Below are 5,554 nucleotides of genomic sequence, written 5' to 3'. Positions count from 1 at the left end.
TTAGTAATTCGGTATTGTTACATTACAAAGTACCTAATCTGGTAATCGGTAATCAGATTAAAAAGTAATTTCAAGTAATCGTGGAATCAGGATTCAATTACGAAATGTCCATCTCGGACTAAATAGCACTGCATTCAATTGATCTTTTTGACGAACCGCGAGTTCTCAGTTCGGGGCGAACTACTAGTTATTTTACGTATTTTTCAGTAGGTAGGTACCTAACAATGGCCCATATATGTTCCCTGCGCAAATCCAACGACCATCAGTGTCAGGATGGGAGCTTCTTACTTTCCCGCATACGAATGGCAAGTTGTACTTTCTGTGCCTGTAGATCAATAAAAGCACTTTCAGAGGATACCTATGCATTTGCATTGTAAAGCAATACAGGGTGCAATTTTAATCACCGAAATACTTTGCATAGTGATATTATAGGTCGTACTGACCAACTTTTATCATGGGACCAATGCCGAAATTGCGAAAACAAATTTGGCTGACCAATAGAAATCAGCGGCAATCACATCAAACAAATATTTTTTCGCTAACATAAAGTCACTAGTACGCAGAGTAGATATGGCTGGTGATTAAAATTTCATCCTGTATTTCGAAAATTAATAGGCGCAAGCGCGTTAATATATATTATTATTCTAAGTTTGAGTTCCTCGAGGAATAAGAGATTCGCAGTAATCGCAGAGTAGTCTAGATTTGTAGAGCATTAAGATGAGTTTAACAAACCTAGGATCAAATTCTGTTAGGCCATTTACCAGCCCCCTGAATCTGAGCCTGTGTCTGAGCCTAACATTCCTCGCATATTCGATTAACTGCATCCTCAGCATGTGTGGTGGACCACCTACGTCACGGCACCACTGTCCACTGAACCGACTACTCACTGTCCACTCGTCTTACATACAGTAAACAACACTAACACATTAAAAAACCAACCTTATTTATAAGGCAATAAGTAGTTTCACACATGCAAAAAAGTATGTAAAAATTGTTCATCTTATTAGAATTCCATTTGCGTGCGAGTTAGTCTAAAATTAACCTCGTTATAATAAACATAAAGATGACGGCAGTTGCATGTCGTGGGATACGATCAGGTGTTCACACGGCGATTCTTTCCGTGAATGTTTGCGCCGAAACATGCATTAGCGAATTTTTTGCGCGTCCGATGTTCATTGGCTTCTTGTTGCTAATTTGGGTGAGAACAGAAAAAGGTATGAAAACAGGTGATACAAGACAAGACGTCAAGTTTCTTAAGGTGGGTAGGTAGGTACTAAATTATTTTTTATTTTTATTTATTGATATTTAGGACAACAACAGCAGCCGTAAATAAAAGTTTTACATATGAATCAGGGATGTTGCGGATGCAGATTTTTTGACATCCGCGGATGCGGATGCGGATGCGGATATTTAAAGGCTCACATCCGCGGATGCGGATGCGGATGCGGATGTCAAGATTAGGTACTTAGAAAACGTCAAATATTACATTTTTAGTATATTTTTATTAAAAAAAAACCGGCCAAGTGCGAGTCGGACTCGCGCACAGAGGGTTCCGCACCATCAACAAAAAATAGAGCAAAACAAGCAAAAAAACGGTCACCATCCAAGTACTGACCCCGCCCGACGTTGCTTAACTTCGGTCAAAAATCACGTTTGTTGTATGGGAGCCCCACTTAAATCTTTATTTTATTCTGTTTTTAGTATTTGTTGTTATAGCGGCAACAGAAATACATCATCTGTGAAAATTTCAACTTTCTAGCTATCACGGTTCGTGAGATACAGCCTGGTGACAGACGGACGGACGGACGGACGGACGGACGGACGGACGGACGGACGGACGGACAGCGGAGTCTTAGTAATAGGGTCCCGTTTTTACCCTTTGGGTACGGAACCCTAAAAACGAAACGTTTAGTATTTGAGCAAGAATATAGGTGCGTTATATTTAATAAACAGTAACTACGCCGACTTTTCTGGATCTAGACGATTTCGTCATAGGTAATGACGAAATTACCTAGCACTTACGCCGCCGCTAAGACGTTCCTGTACCGACTTGTTCCACATCCGCATCCGCATAAGCTCCGCATCGATTTTATGCGGATGCGGATGCGGATGCGGATGTTGAAAATAATGCGGAAGTTCCGCGGTTGCGGATGCGGATGCGGATCTTCGCAACATCCCTGATATGAATGCTTACATAACAGATGGCCAATAACAGTTATCCATAGATTACATTTTACTTAAAATAACGTAAGTAGTATCTAAGTATTGCTTAACATATTAAACATTTAAAAGCTAAAAAAGACTGTGCTAGTCATACAAAATGCTCATCATTAAAATATGACTCACGCCCGACAGAAACAGCGTGTTAAGCTCTTATAAATCTTATAATATACTAAGCCCTTGAACTATAAGTACCTACTATTTACCTTTCTAGACAAAATAAAATAGTAATTAAAATAAATTACGTCCTCGTCCCCGATATGGCCTATAATGCCCTGGGTTCCCCTAATCATAAAACGTGAAATTTCTATGAAAGTATGACGCTTATAAAATTACTAACCCGGGGTTAAGCGGTTAAATCGTTAACCCAGTGTCAAATTGTAATGGTAACCATGGTAACTCCAGGTTTGACCGGTTAACCCCGGGTTAGTGGAATGGTGCAAGTGGCCAGTGAGCCTTAGACTTTATTTTGTTCCCTAGAAAAGGACACAGGATACTTTTAATCCCGGAATTCATTACGTAAGTACGAGGGTATACGCGGGAGGAGGAGGGGGCAGTTTAACGATTACTATATAAGTATATTAGGCATGCCTAACTATTCTTTCATACACATTTACACAAAGTGCATTTCAAAAATCATAGCAGATACTCAGCGCATTGTTTCCGAAAAACCAATTAAAGGTTGACCTCAATGACCTCAAAATCCGTAACGAATATTCGTAGCCGGAGATCACCAGTTCGACTGAAATTGTACGCCGAGTACGCTGACAGTAGGGTTGCCAGCTACGAAACAAAACATTAAAAAATTACTTAAGTTTAAAAATAAAATAATACCTATTAAGTAATGAAGATTACTTATAATATCTTGTTAAAAGGAAAAAAAATATACAAAATGACATGAGCTTCACCTACTCTACCCTGAGACCTCGAAGGCGCTAATCTCATTAGATTTTTTAATTAAGGATGTCTGTTCAGACATCCTTAGTTAAAAAAAGTAAAAATCAGCTTAGAACTTAAATAATCATGTTCTAAATAACACTATTATTTCATGAGGTACCTGTCTAAATATTAACAATGCTTATTTCCAAAGTTTGTCTAATAATGTCAAAATTCCTGATATGACTCGGCTGGTAACCCCAGTGCGAGTCGTGTCCCGTTTATTTTCGCATCATTGATTTGATCGCTACCTCTACCTGGGTGGCCGGTGCACTGCTGACTGCACATCCCTAATCGAAACTGATATTAGGATCATGTTCTTCGACATTCGGATATGGTTCATTCAGTATTTATGGTGTCATTAATTAAAACTATGTTAATTGATGATCTATGCACGTTCGATGACTTAACAATAATTTGCTTGATAGGTACCTTTCTATTCGAAAGTAACCTTGATATTTTTTTCTAGTAGCATTATGATAATCGTATATGTTAAATACCGACAGTTTTATGAGTTTTCCTACTCCTCTACTATTATCTGTCATTTATACATTCAGGAACACCAATACAAGAACATACATAATAGGTTTAAAGAAAAGTCCTTCTTTGTCTATTCCTCATAACAGCACTTGTTACCACACTCATGAGGCCCTGGTACTTGCTCTTAGTTAAATTACAATTTTGGACAGTTTTTTTTTTCGATTTTGGCCACATAGTCTATGGAGACTAACAAGCAACGCTAAGCGGTGTTCGTAGTCTATGGATCTTGCTATATTACGGGTGTCACATGCGCGTTTCTGACTTCTGAAGCAATTTTATTGTTTTCTACTAGTTAGTACTCATCTGTCAGAGATGACAATTAAAATTAGGTTGGCAACAATGTATTTCATATAATATTTTTTAAGTGGTGATTACACGAAGTATCGTAAAAGTACCAAAAAGATACTAGAGACAAACCAAAGAAAGTCTGCAGCGCTAGATTAAAAGTAGTTTTTAAAAATCAGTATGCGACAACACCACAGAAAATGGATTAAATAGTCTTGATACTTGTGAAATTTCTACCATATTTACCGTCTATGAAAAAATTAAGCTGTATGCACAGCTTAATTTTTATGGTAAAATAAATTTCATTCCAACAATAGATGTCACTATTAATATGTAGACATATACTAATATTGATAAATAATATTGGGAGAATGTGACATTTGGCTTCATCAAAATTAATAAGCTTTTGTAATATCCGCGACGGCGGTAAATAGGTACAGAGGGCCTACCGCGAACACCGAAGTTCTCAATATGCGAGCATTTTTCTCTTTTACTCCCATTAAGGCGTAATTAGATTGACAGAGAAATTGCCCGCAATTTGCGAACTAAAGTTTTCGGAAAAACGAAATAAACCATTAAAACAATAAACATATATTAAAAATTAATTTTAGCTTTAACTAGTAGATACCCATGCCGTGAGCATAAGCATGGAGGTTGTGGGTTCGAGCTCAAAACCCGGCTAGTACCAATGAGTTTCTCGAAATGTTAGAGGAAGTTCATAAGTATGCCTATACCTATTAGGTGTGTTCAATTTGCTGTGAAACCTTAGTCTAAACCAATATTATATTATCTAAGTAGGTACATATGGTGAAGTATTAAGATGTTTCATTCCACTTACCCGTCATGAACTCCAAATTTTGTAAACATTGTCGTTTTTCAGCTTGAATCGCCTCGTGCTGACTTTTTACAAGTGTAAAATTATTCGTCATGCGGAAAAGTAACTCCCGCACGCCGGTTTTGTAAGGTTTCACGATGTTTATTCCGTTCCGTTCATCACAAAACACAATGAATATTTAAACGATTTTGACAAACACATACCATAGTGCATGACGTTTACTGACTGCTTAAAAAACATTGCCATATGTAGTTTTTTAATTCGATGTCAAATTATTGCGCTGCAGACTTTCTTTGGTTTGTCTCTACGTGTATGCACAAATACTTTTTTAGGGAATAGACTGAAGACTTGTCTTGACAACTATAACATAGGGGTTTAAAGGTGTGTGTACGAACTTTTACATGAAAATAAAAGTACGGGAGTAGAAAAAGTATTGTATGCAACGTTGTATAAGTAGGTACAAAAATGCTCGTGGCGTATTCCTTTACAATGTAACCCACGTTATTCGCCTTTTTTGACGCTTCTTATACCACGGTTGCATAAAATACTATTATGTAATGCAATTGAAGTCCCTCGTTGGGCGCCAAAAAATTGCAAGGAATTAAGGACATAATGGTTCTTAATGATTTTTAAAGACCTATTATAAAAGTTGAACGCAGCAGTTACTAAGCTGTTAAGTGTTAAGCGAAAATATTGTTCTTTTTGTTTTATAATTTAAATTAAAAAGTATTAGACCGT

Source organism: Cydia amplana, chromosome 20, assembly GCF_948474715.1.
Source record: "Cydia amplana chromosome 20, ilCydAmpl1.1, whole genome shotgun sequence".
NCBI lineage: Eukaryota > Metazoa > Arthropoda > Insecta > Lepidoptera > Tortricidae > Cydia > Cydia amplana.
This window is presented reverse-complemented; position numbering follows the sequence as displayed.